We start from the raw sequence: 23266 nt of genomic DNA, 5'->3' as shown, positions 1-23266 counted from the left end.
GGTTAGTGACTGGCAGGTGTGTCACACAGCTGTGGGTGCCTGGGGCAGTGTGCATGGCCCTAGCACCAAAATTTGTGGGTGCCCTGTCCCTTCATGGGGAATTTTGTGGTCGCTCGGGCACCTGGGGCCCCAGGGAGTTGGCACCTATGGACTGACTGGCCATAGCAGTACACAGAGCACGAGTGTCCAGCTACATAAGAGGCAACATCTTTAGAAAAGGGTTCAAGCATTAGACTTAAACTTCTGTCTGTTTACATAAGTCTGATTCAAGCTCCTAAAAATTACACATTTTCTAATAATATTTGCATGTTGATTCTTGCTGTCCCTTAGATGCTAATATTCTTCTACATAATTTTCAGAAAATAGAATTTGACTTGTATAAACAAACAAGCAGACAAAATCTGAATTAGTCTTACCTGTATACAGGTAATTATCAAGTTCTCTAAAACAAGTATCTGCCATTCAGATATGTATATCTTATATCTAGATCCATATCTTCAAAGCTCTCATTGCTGGCTATGCAAGATGTGTTTCTCTGTTGTTACCAACAGTGGGAGAATCTTGCTTTGCACAAATAGGGCAGAATTACAGGAGCACAACCAAGAGAAAGTTAATTTTCTAACAAATCAATAGTCCTTATTCTGTATAATAAGTTACCACTCTATGTACATCCAATTTATTCTCTAGTTTTTAAATAAATCTATTCCCAAAGCTTGAACTGTCTAATCAGTCAGTTGAGAGACTTGTTTTGCAGACTCAGTTGCAGCCTGAAATTTCATACTGAATTGCCTCAATGCTCAGAGTTTTTAAATGTAATCCTGTAAGATTACTGTGGGGAAACACAATTCTACTAGCATGTCACAGAAGCCTGAATCAAAACCGTCCTAACATCCTTATATTCTAAACTACCCCTTAAAAAAAAGAATTAGAAATGTTAATTAAGGAGATACTTTCCGGGCTGTCATTTTGCATATTTCAGCAAAGTTTTGTGTGAATAAATTATGTGTACTGTTCTAGGGTGAATACCACACTCCCAGTTTAATAGTCGATGCAAGTCCCCATAGAAAATAATTCATTTTCTCATTTCCATAATAAAAGTAACTATATTCCCATAACACGGTGCATTCAATTCAGAAAGTTATCCACATTTATTCATCATTTAACATATAAGGTTAATGTGAAGGAAAAAGTATTATACTGAGAAGCTGGAGCCAAACCCTTATCTGGCACACATCGCTGCGGCTTTGTACAAAGCCCTGGCCCTAAAGAAATTTGCATCAACAATGCAAAATAGCCATAAGGAAAACAACTTTTACATGATTTAAACGGCGAGTGCCTTATGCAGTATTCAAAACTACCTATACTAGTACATTAAGCATCAAGAATCCCATCTTAGGATCCATGGAAAGCATATGCTAAGACCCAAAGAACTAATTTAGGTGGGATTTTAATGTCTTCGCTACTAAAACTTTAAGCAGCAGAAACCTCACGGGACCAACACAAACTAATTCTGAAAGCAGTTTGTCAAAAGCCATCTTGTGCCTGAGCACAGGGAGGCTGCTCTCTTAAGAAAAACAAACCAAATGTCCCTGAAGCATACATAGTCAAATGGGTCCCGGCTAAAAACAACAAAACTCAACACAGTCATCTTATATTCAGGGTAATAATGTGGCTTATATAACTAGTCAAGATATGACATTATAAACTTTTCATTCATCTATTCAATACTGGCAGCCAGTGCCGGATTTATGTATAAGCTAAACAAGCTATAGCTTAGGGCCCCACTCTCTTGGGGGGCGGCCCAAAAAATTTAAAGGAAAAAAACCTGGATGTACATTTCCAAAATATATGATAAAAACAAATAAAATAAAACCTACATACAGCAACAGTGTATATACATATCCCCCCCCCTTGTTTTAGTGGCCCATAAATATTTATTCCATCAATTTTTGCCATCCATAATTTAGCTTAACAAAGTAACCCTAGGATTTGGGGACTGCAGTGATGTATGCTATTAATTCTATTTTAATTACCTTCATGATTAGATAGCTAATGATTTATAATTAGATTGTGGGAGATATGAACTGAATCAGAGTTTGTGGCACATCTCTGATGAATTCATTAAAATTGATTTATTGAGTAGCATTCTCTGAGGCTTGATGCGGCAGGGTTTATTTGAGCAAAGTTCTCACTAAGGTCAATGGGAGGTCCTCCCTCCTCCAGATAAGCCGTCCTAGTAAGGAGAATTGCTAGCACTAAATTGTACCAACGGATCTCTGGTGTAGGGACGAGAATTGGCAGCCATTTAACAAATAGGATCCTAAAATATGCTTGGCTACAAAGCACAGTTGGATTTCTGAACCATCTATATGCTTAACTGTCCAACCATTTTGGGAGAGCTAGCGTAACAAATTTAAGAACAACAAACAAGACTAGGAAGGAGGTTGAAAGCAGATTCACAGAGCCAGATTTTAAACCACTGGGCAGATCAGTTGTATGCATGGGCTTGTCCACTGGGGATAGTAACAGCTGTGCACAGTGATAGTTGCCAGGGGTGTGCATTAGATTCAGACAAATCCCATAGAAAAGCTGGGAGCATTGGAAGGATTTGGGGATTGTCAAAGGTGAAGCGGTATGATATGGGAACTGTTTTCATGAAAAAGGTTATTGAATAAAGAATTGATCGCAGCATATAGCTGTGTGTTTAGTCTCTGGCATTCTGCTCTATAGGAGCCTCCTATTTTAAATAGTTAATGGGGCTGATCTCTCTTTAAATTTTTAAGTTTAATTTTATTAACATGTAAAACACATACATATACATTTACACAATACGCATACACAACACACTACCTTATTTTCATAATATAAAACATACCTACATTACTCTGTATAATACCTACCTATACTATACATATCAACATACCTACACACCTATCCCACATGGACACCCACCAAGTGACTTGACTTCCAGCCGTTCTTGTTACTCTACTTTATTTTTCCAACTAGCTTAAACACATTTCATTATTTCTTTAATCTCTTCTTCTATCTTGACTTCACTCTCCTTTCACTCTAATCATTTTCTGGATTCTCTCAATATCTGTCAGAAATTCTACTTTTTCCATATAAATGTTGATGTATTCCTTAAAGATAGCCCACTCCTTATTCACTTTTTGTACTGTATCTCCTCTTATCCTCCCTGTTAGTTCGGCAATATGGAAGTATTCCATCATTTTAGATGACCAGTCTGTTTTAGTTGGGACGCTGCTGCTTTTCCAATTTTTGGCAATCAATAACCTTGCCACCGTAGTTGCATACATAAACATTGGTCTGACCGTTCTTTTTATTTCCTCTGATGTGATACCTAGGAGAAAGGATTCTGGTTTTTCCCCCAAATGAAAATCTAAACATCTTTTTCAATTCGTTATAGATATTTTCCCAGAATACCACTTTAATGGGGCTTATCTCATCCAGCAGTTAATTGGCTTAAGGCAGAAATTGGGCATAGCAGAGGTTGCCTGATGCTGAATTAGAACACCAATCCATCTAGCTCAGTGCTGACTGGCAGTGACCCCCCCAAAGTTTTAGACTGGTGCCTCTCTCAGTCCTATTTGGAGATGCTTAGAATTGAACCTGGGACCTTCTGCATGCAGAACGTATGTCTCTGAACACCAGCTGCTGGAAATTAGAGGCGGTGTGTGTGCCATTGTGCTTAGGGTCTGCTTGTGGGCTCCCCATGGACATGTGTGGCTGGCCATGGTGAGAATGGCACAATAGACTAGATGGGCCTTTTGCATGATTCATTCAAAGGCTGAATCATATGGTTCTTACAATCTTAAAATGGGTCCTCTACCACTGACCTAATGCCCTTCCCCTATGGCTTAAGGGGCAAAGGCCAGACCACTTGGCACACACAGCTCTGCCCTCCAATGATTCGCAGCTACTCCCACCAGCATCTACCGCCTGAAGCAACTACTTCATCCTACTAATAGTAGAGCTGGCCCTGCCATCATAGAAGGCAAGGTGCTGTTTCAACTTGCAAAATTACTGGTGCCAATGCTGAGGATGTTTGTATTCTCATTGTCAAGGGCAAAAGGGAGGGCGAAAGGATCAGTTTCCGAAAGAATAGTCTTTGGAAATCTGTGCATTGCACCATCATTCTATATATTGAGGTGCACTTTATGTGAGCTATTTCGCATCTGGCAGAATGCTAGTTTCAGCAAGCAGTAGCCTTTTTTTATTGAAGAAATATTCTCTATCCATGGAGATTGAGTGTGCAAAGCTGCAGAATCACTTGACAACTTTGCGGAACACTGTAACATTCCTGTCTCAGTAATTTACACCTATTTAAATAATCACAGCTTTGGCTAGCTAGAGAGGAGAAATGTTACACTTCGGGAAAATTCTGAGCATGTTTTGTTCTGGCAAAAGGAACTCTACATTCACTAAAACATGTCATAATTAAGATATCCTGTTACCATGGGGGAAATTATTGTTAAACCCTACCTTTTCTATCTGAGTGCAGGAATGAGGTTTGGCTTCAGACCCATAAGCTCCCCCAATTGAAAAGCTGACAGACCAACAATCTGTTGGGCAGGCAGGTGCTTGTGGATGCTCACACTAGAACTACATACCGTATTTTTCACCCTATAGGACGCACTTTTTCCCCTCCAAAAATGAAGGGGAAATGTGTGTGCGTCCTATGGGGCGAATGCAGGCTTTCGCTGAAGCCTGGAGAGCAAGAGGGGTCGGTGCGCACCGACCCCTCTCGCTCTCCAGGCTTCAGGAGAGCCCCACCCCCAGCCCCACAAGCTCGGGGGAGAGCAGGGAGGCGGAACGCCGCCATCCCATTGTCCCCAGACCTGGTTTGGAGGCTGGCAGCGGGGAGAAGCCTGCTCCTCCCCATCGCCAGCCCCGCAAACTCGGGGGATAGCGGGAGAGGCGCGGCGCGCCTTTCCTGCTGTCCCCCGACTTGGTTAGAAGGCTGGCGGGGGGAGAAGCCTGCTCCTCCCCATCGCCAGCCCCGCAAACTCGGGGGACAGCGGGAGAGGCGCGGCGCGCCTTTCCCACTGTCCCCCGACTTGGTTAGAAGGCTGGCGGGGGGAGAAGCCTGCTCCTCCCCATCGCCAGCCCCGCAAACTCGGGGGACAGCGGGAGAGGCGCGGCGCGCCTTTCCTGCTGTCCCCCGACTTGGTTAGAAGGCTGGCGGGGGGAGAAGCCTGCTCCTCCCCATCGCCAGCCCCGCAAACTCGGGGGACAGCGGGAGAGACGCAGCGCACCTTTCCCGCTGTCCCCCGACTTGGTTAGAAGGCTGGCGGGGGGAGAAGCCTGCTCCTCCCCATCGCCAGCCCCGCAAACTCGGGGGACAGCCGGAGAGGCGCGGCGCGCCTTTCCTGCTGTCCCCCGACTTGGTTAGAAGGCTGGCGGGGGGAGAAGCCTGCTCCTCCCCGTCGCCAGCCCCGCAAACTCGGAGGACAGCAGGAGGTGCAGCGCACCTTTCCCGCTGTCCCCCGACTTGGTTAAAATGCTGGCGGGGGGGGGGGGAGAAGCCTGCTCCTCCCCGTCGCCAGCCCCGCAAACTCGGGGGACAGCGGGAGGTGCAGCGCAGCTTTCCCGCTGTCCCCCGACTTGGTTAAAATGCTGGCGGGGGGGGGGAGAAGCCTGCTTCTCCCCGCCTCCAGCCCCACAAGCTCGGGGGACAGCTTCCCGCCCCAGCCCCGCACCTGCGGGGGAAATAAATTTTTTTTCTTTATTTCCCCCCCAAAAAACTAGGTGCGTCCTATGGGCCGGTGCGCCTTATGGGGCGAAAAATACGGTATATGCATTTCTGTATCCAGGATCCTTCCCTACTACCCAATATGGAATCAATTGAAAACTTTATATAAATTGAACGGAGCTAGCTATTCTGGTTTTAAGAGCTTGATCTTTTCCATTTGTATTCCTTTCTCATCCATATCCCAGGGGCTTTGAGTGGCTCACACATTTTACAATTACAATTTCCATTTGGGGGAGAAAAAGAAAAGAATGCAAAGCAGAGAAGCTGCCAGCTGGGACGGATCTCTTGCCATCATGGAAGGACACTGGTCATCTGGTTAGTGGGTGACATTTAGTAACACCCATTAGCTTTTTAATTAATATTCAGCGTTGATGACAAATAACACAAATGGGTTAAAAAAAATTGTGCCTTTTTAGAAACAGTTTTAATAAACATTTTGAAATAAAAGGTCAAACTTGGGGACAATTTTTGGTAGCCAGGCATCTAATAAAATTAGGGGTTTTAATTCAGGGGGGCTGCAAGCAAGAGAAAAGGTGTTATTTTTGCCTGCACTATATAAAGCCAAATGCTTCTGCCAGATTCTTGTACTCTTCTCTCTTCCTTACCATAATGCATCCTCTCCAACCATAGTGGGGAGAGCACATGCTTGGCATGTAGAAGGTCTTGGGTTCAGCTGCTAGTCCTTCCGTGTAGGAAGGATCAGGTGAAAGGTGATGGGAAAGACTTTTGCCTAAAATACTGGAGATCCCCTGATAGATAACTGCCAAAGTTGTTGAGCTTTCTTAAGGATTTTACCGGAGGGTATATACTGCCATGTGGGCCAGATTAAATCGACCGACGGGCTGGATTAGGCCCCCAAAATGGATTTTGGACATGCCTGGCCTAGATGGACAAACAGAATGGTAACCTGGAATAAGGCAGTTTTCTACTGAAAAGGAGTAATGGCCCCATCGGGGAAGGAAACATGTGGCATGACAGAATGAAAACCAAGTCTATGAAATGAAGCAGAGCCAATCTTCCAGGTTTGGACAAGAGAAGGTCTCCAGCTAACAAACGAGTTATACTTGCTGAATATTTAGTAACGTGTACAAAATTGTAGATGAATGAAGTTTTCCAACTCTACTCATAAGAGTACTTCTTTACCTTTATTGTCTTTTTGTGAATTGTTTTGTCTTCCCAACAAAGCCCTGGTAAAAATAAAAGGAAGGGAGAAAAAGAAGAAAACCAATCTGTGTTGTTGGGATTCATCCTATTTATGACCCAAGCTACGATCTGCACCTGAATTGCTTCTTCAAATTATGTTGCTTAGTGATGGTCAACTGCCTAGCCAATACCCAAGAATACAATCGGCATCCAACAAGTGATTATACGCACGTATGGGTGAGAGCCGTGTCAGATTGAAAGGGACAACAAGAGATTCTTATTGCAAGGGATTGGTGAAGGAAATACGAAAGGAGAAAAGGCCAACAGACCTGTGGGGGCTTCAATAAAAAGAAAAAGCAGACTTGGATTCCTGGGCAAGGGAAGGCAAAGTGACTTCTGGAAGAGCGGGTGGTGGCAACAAATCTATTCTGTCCAGGAGTGACAGACACCATAAATACACCTCTGTACATCGGCAAAGATTTGTTGAGTATTTTCTTCAGAGCATTCTTACTGCTTTAAAGGCAAACCACTGTTCGGTTTAAATTGGGGTTTACCTTTGGCTATCTGACCTGCTGTACCCCCCCAAAATCAAGTGAATGTAGACATGCAAAGTTGCCTTATTCTGTGTCAGAGCATAGGCCTCTCAAGCTCAGCATTGTCTACAGTGTGGTGTAGTGGTTAAGAGCGGTAGACTCGTAATCTGGTGAACCGGGTTCGCTTCCCCGCTCCTCCACATGCAGCTGCTGGGTTACCTTGGGCTAGTCACACTTCTCTGAAGTCTTTCAGCCCCACTCACCTCACAGAGTGTTTGTTGTGGGGGAGGAAGGGAAAGGAGAATGTTAGCCGCTTTGAGACCCCTTCAGGTAGTGATAAAGCGGGATATCACATCCAAACTCTTGTTCTTCTACACTGACTGGCAGCAGTTTCCAAAGTTTCAGACCAGTGCCTTTCCCTGTCCTGCCTGGGATCAAATGCACGCAAAGCAAGACTCTACCACTGAGCTACAGTCACGGCCGTTTTTACACGGGGGTGCAAGGGGTGCGGGGCATCCAGGCGCTGAATTCTGGGGGGCATCTGGCACCTGCCACTGAAGCCACCTAAGCTCTTAACTATCTACCTGTTATGAAATAAAAAATAATTTTGATCAAGCTGACATTCAAAGCCGCCCGCCGTTGCCGTCTCCACCCTGGCTGCTTTCTCCTCCCCAGAGTCATGCTTGCACAGAGAGACTTTGCTCTCTCACCCGTCAGCGTGGCTTCTGTGTCCCTCTTCTTCTCCTCCCTCCTCCTGGGAAGATTTTAAAAGCACCTGGATGTGAAGCTGTGCGCCTTTGTGGAGCTTGGGTGCCCAGTTCTTGAGGGGCGACGGCAGCAAGACTCAGAAGAGGAGGTCACCGCCATCGCCATGGCCTCACCTGCAACCGCAGAGAAGTCTATCCTGGCTATAGACGTGGGCAGCACTAAATTTGGGGGCGTTGGGCGGATCTTTGCACACTGGTGGCGCATATGCTAAAGATAGCCCTGGCTACAGTCTTTCTATTGAAGCTCTAGGCTTAAGGGATCAACTGCAAGAGTAGCAGTAGGCAAGGCCAGTCATTCATGTGCACAGCCTTCCCTGTAACATGAAGCTGGGAACCAAGGAAGACAAGCTTTTTTTGCACAATGCACTGTAGACTACTTATCTCAGGTCACACTTGTTATTCAGTAGTCACAGAGCATGTCGAATCCATAGGCCGACGTTGATAACATTTCATTTAGCCTCACACTTATTCAGATAACTACACCATAGTTGATAACATTTCATTTAGCCTCACACTTATTCAGATAACAACACCATCTACTAAAGGGTTAAATGTTATGGGCTTTATTCACAGTTGGGCTCAGCTATATGAGCTGAGGAAATGGCTTCACTTTTCTGAGTGAAACTGAAATGATATTGCACGCCACTCACATATATTCAGAGCTGCTGTAAGATCCAAATGCCCCGAAAATTGTATTTCTCAGGGTCCCTGGCCCCTCTGTCACGGTTGAAGCAGCATACCAAGTATCAGCTCGATAATGGAGGAACCCTTCTCTGGCTGCAGTCGCTATGTGCTCCTGACTTCTGAATGGTGAGACATTCCAGGGGCAACAGCTCCTTAGGAGGAGATAAGACCACTGGAGACTTATGGCATGCTTGCACTATTTGATTTATTCAAAGGTGAGCACAGGTGGAAGACAGCAGCAGGGCACTTCTATCAGCAGATCCTCTACCCCACATCAGATTTCCAGAGGGGACACACTGCTACCCAAGATGCTTCCAGACTTCAGTAACTCCCTGCTTCTTCTCTGCGTTTTTATGTGTCCCTTCCCCAGCACTGTTTCCTTCCTCCCACCTCCTTCACTGACACAAGCAAAAACACAATAATATTAACAATAATAATGCAAAATCACAGCGGCACACTTAAAAAACATTTTAAGAGCCTGGGATCCCTTCCTGCACCAGCCTCCCTCTTATCAAGGTACATCACAAGAATACAATACTTTCCACTATTTCCCACTTACTGATCGCATTCCCCTGGAACATCTCCATCAGTCACTGGCATAAGAAAGGGAACACTATGGGAGGTGATGGTATATTTTTAGCTGCATCGCAACTGAGCAGCTGGAAGGAGGAGATTTTGCTCCATGGGAACACCAACATGTTAAGTTTGGGAAACTCTAGTCCTGATTTCACAGAGGCTTCCTAAGCCAAACATGCTCCAGAGGAGCTATCAGCATCTGCAGACATTTATTGTTCCTGCACATTCCTTATATTTCAGGTCCTAACACTTGTGAACATATTCTTCTCTCTCTCTCTCTCTCTCTCTCTCTCTCTCTCAGCTGTCAGGAGGCAAGTGCTCCCAAATGAGACATTAATTTGTGTGTACCCAAACAGACAGTATAGTCAGTGGAAATAAAATGAATCATTGCAGCGCGGAACCACAGAAGAACATTTTGGCGGCTGCTCTTGTTTTGCTTTACCTTATCAAGTTTTTATAAAGAACGGGGGGGGGGGGGAACGATGACGACAACTCTCATCTTTCCTAAGCCGAGCATCTTTGTTGTTGTTGTTGTTGTTGTTGTTGTTGTTGTTAAGACAGCAAGAAAATAGGCTTCCTATTTTGTTAAGTACTTCCTTTTTGTTAAGTTGTGGGTGAACATATCAGACGACACAGCAATTCTTCAAACAGCTCTTGTTTATTCACAGGCCAGAACAGAACTGAGCTGAAGGGTTCAGCCAGCCTGCTTATATAGAGCTCCACTAGAACGCAACAGTAACCACTTTCTGTAACTATCCAATCACTGAACGTCACTTTCAATCCCTTATTTGCATATGTGGACCTGAGTGAAAACTATCTACAGTATCCCCCTGCTGGCCCAGGGTGAGAACTTCAGTACATAACACTTTTCCAACCATTCTCCACCCACCCATAAAGCAACAGCTATAGGCTAACAGGTTTCATATTCCAGATATTTTCCTCAAAGCCCCACAAATGTTGCAGTTGTGATTTTGGGAGACCTGTGCACTGTGCCTTTTCCTCCCAATGGGGCAGCTGGATGCTGTGCTTTTATTGGTGGCTGTGCACTCTCATGTCAGTCTGGGTGGGGAGGTGGACCGGAAGAGGAAGAAGAGAAGCAAGCAATGGATGGCAATTGCACAGAAGCAATAATCATCATGCCCTCAAGAGTTGCTCCTTCATCCCTTCGTTGGTCAGATTCTGAGGGGTTATGTACCTCTCCACTGGCCAACTGCAGAACGAGCAATTTGTGCTTCTACTAGTTACAGACCAGCAGTCGCTAGCAAATCTTACCCCCTTGCAGCAGGTAAGGCAACAGCAGACTGAGCTAAGTGTGAATGAACCTGCATCCCAGAGACCCAGTGAGTTTGATGAAACACCCTCACATACCTAGAACAAGCAGTGGATCAAAGAGGTGAGGTGAGTTGCACAACTGATTTGCATGTCTCCTCTAAGTATAGTGGGATCAGTCAAAAATGTCAACAAGACCAAACATTTAACTTGTGGAGATTTTGATTTCGGAAAGAAAGCAGGAAGGGGGGGGGGAGAGAAGTCCTTTCTGACCCCCAATAAGCACGGCTTGCTTAGGCATCAGTTTGGAATTCCTCCTATAGCAGCAGTTATAAATTAAACCCACCCTGCTATAAATTCACCCTGCAGAATGAGAGGCCACAGACAAAATACACTGTAAAAACCTCTGAAATACACTAAATCAATTTTTACAAGGGTGCAGCCACATCAGAAAACTAATTTTAATGTGGAATATCCAAGTCAGGCCAGACAACACAGCTTGCCAATGAATAACATGCTCTCCAGTTTACCCAATTTATTTACAGGCAACTACATTGTGTATCATCCTTGAGAAACACATTCAGCTGTGGTCTGAATTATGTATGGTCTAAGTCCTTTGAGTACTTGATGTGACAGTGTCACGCTGTGGCACATAAATGAAAACCCCTGGACTTTACCTTAAGGCCCTTTTTTTAGGTAAGCCTCGGCATAAAAACTGCAGTGCTGGTGGCACACCAAGAAACATTTTCCAGAATCTGTCTGTTCCAATATGTGTTCGCAGCTGGAAATTCACCAGCACCTGTGGCCATCAGTCACATTCTGTTCCTTGTTAACATCTGCACCACAGAAGGCGGAAGGCCAATGAACTGAACCCTTATAAGGAACAGATAGCCTGACTTTTAAATAGGGGTTTCTTGACCATGTACTTTTGAACACCCCTCCTTGAATATTTGTGAGCAGGATTGGGGTAAGCCATTATCTGGCAGGAAAAGGTGCTCCAGAGAATTAGGTAAGTGCCCATTGTCTTTGTCTCCTCCTGCACCTGGGTTAAGTTTCTTTGTCTTGGAGGGAGCAGAAGACACTTCTGAAGGGTCCTTGAGGCTTGGTAAGCATTTGCTTGGAAGACATGCAACGCACTGACTCATTTAGGTGTGAACAGGAGGAGAGTTGCCCATCCCAACTACAAAGCACCATAGAGGGTAGGTATGCAAAAAGTAAATTTAAAAACTGTAGTAACAATATGCTGTTCATTCCTTTCACATAAACCAAGAGAGAGGTTAGAGACAAATGCATTTTTGTGGAAAAGTTGGCATTGATATTTCTTGCCATGAATGCCTTAGGATTTGAAATGAATAATATGCACTTCCCTCTTTCCTCAAAGTAAACTGGTTTGAGATGGATGCACCAACGAAGGGCTCATTCAAATACAACACTAAACTATTTCAAAAGCCTTGAACTCTCCTCCCTCTCCCATGTTCCAGTTCTCTTGATCCTGCTGTTAAATTACACTGAAAGAAAACAGGCTATAGAAGTCCATAGCAGCTGCGTGGCAGTCAGAAACACTTCATTTTTTAACCCGAATCCTATTAAATTAACAGTTATTCAAATTTCTGCAAAATGTTCCACAAAGCAGTAGTTAGGGAATATAATAGTGCTGAATGGATTTCCATAGAAACCGACTCTCTTACCTTATGTCTAGTGGAAACCCTACATCAGTTTTATTGAAAGCCAGTAAAGATCAAAACAGAGAAGCTGTGGCAGGCAGTTGCTTTTGAAGGGCTTGAAGGGTTAGGGTTCCACACTAGGCTTTCTTGCATGGCAAGAAGGTCACTCCAAATTCAATGCTCAGCACAGAGATGTGTTTTCCAAAGAAAAGGAGTGGTTTCCAAAGGCCGCCATGCAGCGGTTGCCACGCACAGTTGCTTGAAAGGAATCTGAAATAATACACAGCTAAGGGTGTGATAAAAATAATCTCTTATTTCTTCCCATGGCCAACTTTTCTAAACAACAGGCTGTCACATCCTGTGCAACAACTGAAGAGAAAACAGTGTTGTAATCCTGTGCTTCTCAAAAGGTAAGAAATCCAGTAATAACAATAATAACAATTTTATTATTTATACCCCGCCCATCTGGCTGGGTTTCCCCAGGCACTCTGGGCAGCTTACGGTACATATAAAAACGTCAAACATTAAAAACTTCCCAATACAGGGCTGCTTTCAGATGTCTTCTAAATGTTGTGTACCAATTACCGCATCAATACCAATTACCACATGGGACGCGGGTGGCGCTGTGGGTAAAAGCCTCAGCGCCTAGGGCTTGCCGATCGAAAGGTCGGCGGTTCGAATCCCCGCGGCGGGGTGCACTCCCGGTGTTCGGTCCCAGCGCCTGCCAACCTAGCAGTTCGAAAGCACCCCCGGGTGCAAGTAGATAAATAGGGACCGCTTACCAGCGGGAAGGTAAACGGCATTCCGTGTGCTGCGCTGGCTCGCCAGATGCAGCTTGTCACGCTGGCCACGTGACCCGGAAGTGTCTCCGGACAGCGCTGGCCCCCGGCCTCTTAAGTGAGATGGACGCACAACCCTAGAGTCTGTCAAGACTGGCCCGTACGGGCAGGGGTACCTCTACCTTTTTACCAATTACCACATCAGCAGTGGGCACAATCAGCATCACCACAATGTTTGTGACAGAGCCATTCATTGATCCAAACCTGTACTTCAGAGTCAGAAGCTAGCTAGTCTGTCCTAGAGACGGGAAGGATAATTCTAGAAGGAAGTACGGGAGTCTTTTTGTGGGCTACATATAAGGGAGGAATCGAAACAATAAACTCTATTAAGCATATTCTGCATCCAGGTTCTAATTTCTAAAAATCCCAGGCCCTCTGGCCATAACAAACGCACCTCAAATTTCTCCTCTGAATAACCCCTTGAAATAGGTGTTCCAGAGGGATAAGGTAGAGGTAAAGGTACCCCTGCCCGTACGGGCCAGTCGTGTCTGACTCTATGGTTGTGGGCTCATCTCACTCTATAGGCCAGGAGCCAGCGCTGTCCGCAGACACTTCCGGGTCATGTGGCCAGCGTGACAAGCTGCATCTGGCGAGCCAGCGCAGCACACGGAACACCGTTTACCTTCCCGCTGGTAAGCGGTCCCTATTTATCTACTTGCACCCGGGGGTGCTTTCGAACTGCTAGGTTGGCAGGCGCTGGGACCGAATGACGGGAGCGCACCCCGCCGTGGGGATTCGAACCGCCGACCATGCGATTGGCAAGTCCTAGGCGCTGAGGTTTTACCCACAGCGCCACCCGCGTCCCGCGTTCCAGAGGGATATAAGAGATTAACTGTCTTGCACTAGCTCCCTTCAATCCAAATGGGATTTCCTAGTTGCTAGGTCCTAGCGGACTGTTGCAGCAGTTTGAACTTGAGCCAAGTTACATAAACATTCAGTCCTCAAACCTTCTGTCCATGCAGCAACACAGCTCTCCAGAGATTAGACCAACCTGATGTTATCTACAGCCCACCTGCCTGCTTCCAAGCACTTTGGGGGTCAACAGATATCAGCAAGTTCCCAGAGAGCAGCAAGTGTTGATCTGTAGCATCAAAAAAGATGAGCAGTGACATAACACCTTCAGCAGCCAACTTGCACCTAAAGGCCTTTCCAGATAATAGGTTTTTCAAATTTGAAAAACAAAAGTCTTTTCTCCAGGCAGTGTTTTTTGATAACAGGGAAAACAGCATATTCCCAACACTTGAACTGCAATGTTTTGCCACTGGGAAAATGTGATTTGCTCCTATCCATTCTATAGCATCTGTTGCAATTGTGATTGTATGGTATGCAGCTTGCCTGAATCTCATGGGCCCATGGTGGTTATGACATCACTGGTGCCCCACCTGCCCATTTTGAGCCACTAAAGAGTAATGGGGGGGGGGGGATATATTTACAGGCTTAGTGCTCATCTATCCCTCTAAAATGACACTTATGGAAGATAAGGCTACCAATGGCTTCTCGTTGTGATGCCTATGTACAATCTCCACTATAAAAAAAACCAGTATGCCTCTAAATACCACTTGCTGGGCAGCACAAGTAGGGAGGGTGTTGTTGTGGACTTTGGGCTTTCAAATTCCAGCAGCGCCCTGTGCAATGCCAAAATTCAGCAGACCACAACCACCTCTCAACTTCCATTATTTGTCATTGTTGCGGTGTACCTCGCAGTGTCCTCTTGACTCAGTGCCCAGTGAGAACTGGTTGCGCTCCCCTAAATCTCCCTCCAGTGTCCTGCTTGCCTGCTTTCGCACAGGGATCTGGCTGGCCACTGTGAGAACAGGATCCTGGACTGTGGTGGGCCTTTGGTCTGTTCCAGGAGGCCTTGTCGTATGTCCTTATGTTCATTCCATAAAGCAGCTTTCCACAACATGGTAGCATAACAAGCTCAGTGTAGCACTTTAAATTCTGCAATAGTTAAAACATCTTACCTTGGGATAGGTCATATCACCATAGGAACAAAGCACAAGTCCTTCACTTGATCCTCTAAACCACTTAGCCCTTGCTTGCCTTTCAAGCTTTTGTTCCATTTTGCATTGAAGTACAACTTTAGAAATCAGCACACTTGGCTCCTTGCTTCCCCAGGTTTCTTCTGGGGTTCAACCTTGAACCAATTTATATTTCCTTAGAACCTTTTCTCTCTGTCCTCCCAAGACTTTGCTTCTGTTTTTCAAATGAAGACAGCATAAAAGGATGCTTACTTGCACAGTGGCACGGCTAGAAAATATATACACGAAGCTAAGAGACAATACTTTCAGTTTTCAGTCAGGATCAATTATCTTACATTCATGTTTCACCCTCCCTTCTTCATATATTTATGTCAGCCTGTCAGTCAGATTTTTATTGTTTGTAGCCAATGTATATATTTATACTGTCATCAGAAGGAATGAAGTTTCAGTATTACAGTGGCCTCATGTTTTAAAGAATCATCCTTATGAGAGCTCATTATTTATATTATGTATAAATGTGCATACCACTCATATCAATAAAATGGTCAGGAATGATGGGAGAGTAGTCTAAAAAAACATATGGAGGGCACCATGTGTGTTACCCCTGCTGGAAGGTCTGGAGTTCCACACATGGTGTAACCAATGACTTAATTTGTCTGCCCACAGATCACTTGAATCTATTACGATTTTCTCCTCACAACACAGAGGCAACAAAATGGTATTGAAAATATTGATGGCTTGTATATTATCATCTCCTAAGCATGCCTTTTCACAAATAAATCTTTACTGCTATATATTCAAGTATCTCATATGTCTTTATCTTCATTACCTTCCTTGTGGTCAATCCACTGACATGGGTATCCATGGGGAAAGGGCAGTCTGCCCTCGCCCAATGAACCATAATACTCAAGATTCCCAGTTTTCATTTAAAATGTTGAACTTTGATATAAGTATAAGAAAGTCTGGTTACTCCCTTCATCCCCCATTTCTGCTTCTCTTTCCAATTTCATGTTGTTAGGGAAGGAAAAACTTGAATCTGCAATTTTCTAGCTTGTGCTGCAGCATATTCACAGTCAATTAATCCATTCCCCATATTATATACTCCTAATACTTTGGGATAGATCTGAATTTCACTTGTGAGTAGTCCAGTGGAGATATTAACTGAAAAGACAGCAGGCTACCTGACCTTACCACCTGCGTCGAGCATTTCATTGTTTCACGAAGAAGAATAAGCAAAGTCTCAGAACTTTAAGAAAGGGTTTTAACATTTTTCAATACTATTTTGAGACTTTACTTCTTTTGCTTCCTATCAGTTCCCCCTGCCAAGTTCACCAGCAGCATTAAACACCTGGCTAGACAGTCAATACGACTCCCAAACAATCTGACACTTCACTTTTGCAAGGTTGAGAATAATTCATATGCAGCAGAGAATGTCTAGAGAGGCAGCATCCATGCTCATTGTTATCAATGTCAAGCCAAAGTGGAATCGAAGTCACAAATATGTCAGAAGTGATTTAGGGGATTAGCAAAACAATACAGAGCTAGGTGACTGATACATATTGGGTTTAGTTACCCAATTTTAATTTCCACCTATTTGACAATGCTTCCCAAAGAACTTGATAGTTATATTTTATATGTGAAATAAATGCCATAAATTTACTTTAAAGAACTATGCGGCATCTGACAATATGCAGTATCCAAAGTCTAGTCCAAACAAATTTGAAGTGAAATAAAGAACACAGTATGAATGCCAGTCCTTTTTTGTTCAGTCCTTTATAGCCCACTTCATAAACTAGAACATGGAATTTAAAAATCAATTATAGTTTACTTAGACTAAATCTACTTAAATCCAAGCACAGTGGTATCTTGGTTCTCGAACTTAATGTGTTCCGAGAGCCCGTTCAACTCCTGAAACGGTTTGAAAACCAAGGCGTGGTTTCCGATTGGCTGCAGGAGCTTCCTGCATTCAAGCGGAAGCTGCGTTGGACGTTCGGCTTCTGAAAAATGTTCGCAAACCGGAACACTTACTTCCGGGTTTGCGGTGTTCAGGAGACGATTTGTTCGGCAACTAAAGCTGTTCAGGAACCAAGGTACCACTGTACAAGCACTAGTTTCAAGCTGCAAGTTAAATTGCTCTAAAACACTTTGGTAATAAAGTTTATTTTAAAAAATCTGATACAATATAACCAACATCCTTTTGCATCAGTAAGCCTAAATTTTTAAGTCTGATCCTGAATATTCTTCAACCAAAGTTCTGAAATAATACAAAAAACACAGTGTTAATATATTGCCACCTGCTGGACATTTTCATCCCCCTCCTATAAGAGGTTAGGAATAAACTTGAGAGGGTTGGAGGGTTTTTTAAATAAGTCTGGCAGAGAAACGCATTGCATTTATATATATATTTTCTAATGAAGCTCTCAGTATTCCTTGCTCTGAGATTCCTTAGAGTCTGGAGTTAGCTATTATTTTCACAGCAGCTTTTCTCACACATATCTCTTTTCTCAATCTTGCAGTAGTTATTTATGGGAACATATTCATGGTTGAATTTATTCATTTAACATCTTCCTGCCTGTTCTATGAAGAGGGTTTTGACTTAGTTAAAATGAAGGGGGAGAAGCTTTTCCAGGGTTCAGACATGTGGGGTAAATGAGAAGTCAAAATGTTGCGGAGGGAGCACAAATAAAGGCATCACAAGCAAAACACTGATAGGTCTGCCGAAATAGATAAATGCATAAACACTTTGCCAAAGGCCCAGGACTGAAACTTAGATTCAAATTCCATCTCAGCCTGGTACTTTCTTGTTGGCCGACCTTGGAGAAATTGCTGTTCACCTCAGTGTCCCCATCTGCTAAGCTGAAATAATGAGCCGCTGGAGTGAATTCTTGCAACAAGAAAAAGATGAAAAAAGAAAGAGTGTTGGTTGTCCTCCTGAACCTCTAAGGTAGGGATACTGTCAAATATTTTACTCCAAAACAGTAACTGCTTTCTAGCATTTATATTTATAGAATTTTATATAGGACCTAACCAATATAAAATTCAACAAGGGAGGTAACAGAGGAAGAGGAAGAAGTGAGGGCAGGGGGGTAAAACGTGTTCTCCCTAGCAGAGAGCGTGTGTTGCGGTGGGGGATACAAGCCACCCCATTGTTGCTGGGCTGATTTGTGGAGGGACCCAGGCAGTGTATTGGTTAATCGGGTCGCTGGGGAGAACTGCTTGTTGCCAATTTTGAAGGAGGGGTCAGAGGTTTAAAATACTGATCGCCCAACTTTGAGCGTTCTCTTGGCTGCTTGCACCGGATCACCTGCCCACCCTCCCTGTATTGGGGGGGTTGTTCGCTTGACCTTGCTATGCCTGTCATGGGGTCGTCTGCTTTGAGGCAGGGGCCTGGTAGGAATTTGTCCATTTGGCTGATTGGCTGGTGCCATTTGGTTTTGCCTACTGCGTAGCAAATCGTCACAACTTGTAAGGTTGGCGGTTAGGCATTGGTTCAAAAGAGGGGTTCTTTTGAGGGCAATATGGAGCTTGATGTAACCTTGACTCTGTTGAAATTCAGTTTGTGGATCAGTTTGTGGATAGTTATACTTAATATCCAGTTCCAAAGCCCCGTTTCTTTCCTTTTAAAAATTCCTTTGATGCAAATATTAAAATCACACAGAAGTTTTTTTAAAAATACACTAAATACAAAAATCAGCTTTGCATATAAGATCAACCACACTCACAGTAGGCAGAATCAAAAATACACACAAAAATACACACACACACTACTAGGCTTGGTATTTCATTGACAAGTTTGAATGCCTCCATCCCATCTCCTGTAGAACACAGTCACATACAGGATGGTAGCAGCCCTGATGCATCCAAACCAGGACTAGACTGAGCTTAGCTGGAATCAGGGCTGGCTCTGTCATACAGCAGGGTGAAGAGACCTGCTTCAGACAGATAGATAAAGGAAGGGATTGAGACTTGAATGGAACAGCAAGACTTTTAAAAGTAAATCCGCTCTACTCTATATGGGAGGGTGGCGTTGAACACAGGCAGCCGAGCCTCAAAGTCTTCCTCCATTGGGGGGGGGGAGGTATGCTACCTCACCCCTACTTCATTGCCGGCTGCATTAGCGGCCTTTTGAGGCAGCCCCAGCCTATCAGCCGACAGAGTGGGTGAGGCCGCGGGCCATTTAAACTCGGCACGACCAGCTGGCTCTCTCCTCCTTGCCTCTTCATTGGATCGCCCAACCCACCCACTCTCTTTTTCATGCTTTGCTCTGATATAACCTTGCTATGGCAGTTGTTGGTCGCCATGTTGTTGCGGCCGGGTAGGAATTTTTCCCACTTGGCAAACTGGCACTGGCCATTTGGGTTTTCGCCTACCTAGTAGCAATCATCACAACTTTTGTGAGGTTAGGCATAAGCCTTCGTTTGGTTGGAGGGGAGTTTGTTGCCTCGCCTGCCCCTCCTCAGTAAGGGTATCCCGCTAAAGGGATCCGGGGTGTGAATCCTGTCCCATGGCCTGGGCCATGTCACAGCCCTAAGGGGACCCCTCGGGGTGTCACTATCTGACATAAGTTATAGGGCACCCCCATCGTGGACTCCCTGCAGACAGGCAAGATTCAAGATATAGCCTGGCTTCACCACAATGCCTAAGCCAAACCGCTCACATCTGTAACCAATAAAGTTGTGGCCTATTTGAACCCATAAACCAAATATTCCGTGTCAGTGTGATTTATTGTTCTCCTGGGAACTTTGGGGCTCGGGTGCCTTGGGGCACAATGGCCCTGACTGCAGTAGAGGGGGGGGAGCAGTACCGCAGCTCCATGCAAAGTGGTTACACTGGGCTTTTCTCCCCATCTGAAACTCACTGAAACTCAGTTCCAGCACCTCTCGGCTGGGCTTCTTTGACACAATAAAAGAACAAAGTAGGTGTTCGTGGTGAGTTCCGGCACCCCTTTTTCAAGAAAAATAGCACTACAGATGTATTGCCAACATATTTTATGGGCGGCGAAGGGACCAGGGCCCCATCAAGTTGGCACTACTTTCCTGAAACTTCAGGATACAGACATACGCCTACCCTCCCACCGACCCTAGAGCTACACATTTGAATACTCGTGTCAAGAAACCTCATGAACCTCAAAGCCCTTCAGAGGTAGAGTCACATATCATGCCAAGCCAACTTTTTTTTTTTTATGTGCACAGAGATTTTGACCTGAATAAGGTCAAACACACGATCCTGCATGTGAATTATCAAGGGGTACAGTCAGGGACATCTTGAGTGTATATTACTAGTTTCCACAGCAACAAAAAAATCAAGATAATGTCTTCCATAAATCCATACCCTGAGGTTTAGACTCCAAACAGAAAGCATTGAAGTACATTGAGTGACATACTGATCGCAACATGCTCAGAGTACTACATAATATTTATAAACCTAACTCAGAATGTGGTGTGGGGTTTTTGTTTTTTACAATAATAAGCATCACAGTTCTTATTTCTAGTGGGAAAATAATGGTTTTTTTGTGATAAATGGACTCTTCCATGCCCCCCAAACTGTTAAAAAGCAGGTTGCCCACAAGTTTAATCTCACCTGTGCTCTCCCAACAACTGCCTCCTGTGAGGGAGCCTATGCTGTTCACCTTGAGTTATATTGCTTTTCGCCAGTGCCACGGGACCACAACAGGCAACCATCAGATATTTTTTAAAATTTCCCTTTTATTGATTTTTTAAGTTCAAAAAATATAAATCCATTCGTATAGACTTACAAATTTGGCTGCATATGAGCATATAAATAATAGCAAATAAAATGAAACTGCCAAAATAATATCATTTTTAACTTGTAGACTGGAGTTACGAGAGGGAATGAATGCCAGAGTAATTACAATTACATTATGATGTACAATAACATATGATGTTTAAGATTGGTGAACACGGGCAAATAATAGCTTATGTTCAAAATTACTTTCAGACCTTTTTGCCACACCAGGAAGATAAACTCATGATCTGGCTTCTAGAGCCTGACTGTTGCTTATCCCAGAACTCTTTCATTATATGAAGCTAAGTAACAAGCTTCCACACACTCACTAGGCTGCTGGGAAATGAACAGTGTGTGTTATTTTTGTGTGTGCCACCAGCAACCATAGTAACTTAGACAACATCTAGGATAAGGCTTGGGAATCAAGCCAGCATAGAATAGCCAACACAATATTAATTCCAATGAAAAAGCTACCTCTGCAACCCTTTCCTGCTATGCTGTATGAAATTAAGCATCTAATTCCAAACCAGGATATGATGTGATATATTATCAGGAGATGTGAAATTAGGATGAGCTTGCAGCAGACAAATAGAGCTGGTTAAACAGGCTGGACTGAAGCTTTGACATCTACACCTTTTCTATTCTCACCCCTCCCTGAATGGACAAGAAAGTCACTATAAGTAGGCCTATATTTTGTTCTGTAAGCAGCTTAAAAATTGTGCCGCTGTGAACTTCCAAGGATCAAGGTAAATCAATAAAACTAAACCAATGAAACAGTACATTATTCACAAACCCACATTCTTTCATTCATTAGAATATTACAGTACTAGACTTCTACCCAGTTTAAACCAAGGGTATCTATGCATTGCAAGGGAATAGACTGAATGCCCCTTTCAACACTCCATTCTAAGATTCTATTCTTATAAACGTAGAACTTTATGTTTTAGTTATACATGTGATAATTTGGTAGAAACTAGAAAAAAGGGGGAGAGTGGGATTCTGAGAGGATGGCAGACAAATCATAAAATTTTGCTAAGTCACTATACCAGGATGTTAGTGAAGCATAGCTACAATCCTAAATACAGCAAGAAATAAAATAGAAAGCACAAGACCAGTTATGTCATCTCTCACTTCTTAAAGCAACTCTCTGACAGTATTCCAGGCAACTTGGCTGCTACCCGTCAATCAAAACAGTGCACACCGATGTCACCACCTGCATGGAAGGCAGCCATCAACACACAATGGCACAAATGCCTCAATAAAGCCCCCCTACGCAGTCTGTAGTTCCATCCACAAACCATTATCAGGCATGTAGCCAGAAATAGACCACACAATCCGTAAGACTCCACAGTCCAGTAGAGAAGAGGACAGAAGTGGATGTTTGCAGCCACAAGCTCTCATGGCTTTCCCTCAAACAGGGGCTTAAATCCCAAACACCATCAGCAGCAAGACAATGGAAGAGGACGAAAGCACCCCTTTTACCAATGAAAGAGCCAGGATCAGACAAGGCAACGATAGTCATCCAGTTGCAACCATCAGCCAAACTCCATAGCCCAGCGGATGAAAATAGAAGCCATAGAAGTCTTACGGTGGAATTTACGATCCCATACAGACAACAGCTTAGATCTCAGGTTCTTGCTCCAACTTGATCTCATGGAAGGGATCCTTTTGTGAGGGGAAGGACCTCTTCCATGTATGCCACTCTCTTTCTGTGAATGGAGCAAAAGGTAATTTAACTGGGGCATGACAGGGACAATTCACACAGAGTTTTATTTTTAAATGTTTGTTAGGAAATGAACATCACATAAAATGGAGGTGCTCCTCTCACCTGCCCTACTCTTATGAGACATTAAACATTCGTTTATGGTGATCAAAAGAAGAGAAGAGGAACACTTTTCTGTTCAGCTAGGTTTATTAACTGAGAAAATGAGAATGAAATGTGCATCTCTTATGATGGACTAAACGTTTCATGGAGAAACAAGCTATTCAAGGACTCTCCCCCTTAGACATATGAAAAACAATAGGACACAGTGTTAGATTTAGGGGTTTTATCCATTCTCTATTATTTGACCCACTTTAATGTAACTTCAGAATACTGCTACCCATCCTAGCTGTAGAAGCCACCTGTAATTTCTATTTGCTTAAGTGCAGCTTTTATAGCTTTCTGTATCTACTGCGTCCATTTTCTAATTGCCATCAATTTGAGCAGCAAGGGACATTCTTTAAAAACCTCAAAGCCAATTAAACCAGAAGTTCTCTCTTTCTATAATGTCAGGATCCATGTTGTCATG

General features: G+C 43.9%; 1 protein-coding gene across 5 annotated transcripts in view; it reads right to left on the bottom strand.

Moving 5' to 3' along the window:
• Positions 1 to 23266, bottom strand: part of CALCR (calcitonin receptor) — a 141810-nt gene that overhangs the window by 103808 nt on the left and 14736 nt on the right. Inside the window, exon 1 of one of the 5 annotated variants that reach the window (XM_083405469.1) lies at positions 9460 to 9499. The exons of the other annotated variants lie outside the window; for them this stretch is intronic. The gene's annotated coding sequence lies outside the window, so the exon portion shown is untranslated. Of the gene's footprint in view, positions 1 to 9459; positions 9500 to 23266 lie in introns of those variants that run through there. 5 annotated transcript variants of the gene reach the window in all.

The sequence above is a fragment of the Podarcis tiliguerta genome (genome assembly GCF_965153285.1).
Source record: "Podarcis tiliguerta genome assembly, chromosome: 12".
Lineage (NCBI taxonomy): Eukaryota > Metazoa > Chordata > Lepidosauria > Squamata > Lacertidae > Podarcis > Podarcis tiliguerta.
Note: the sequence above shows the minus strand (reverse complement) of the source record. Positions and strands in the feature narration are given on the sequence as shown.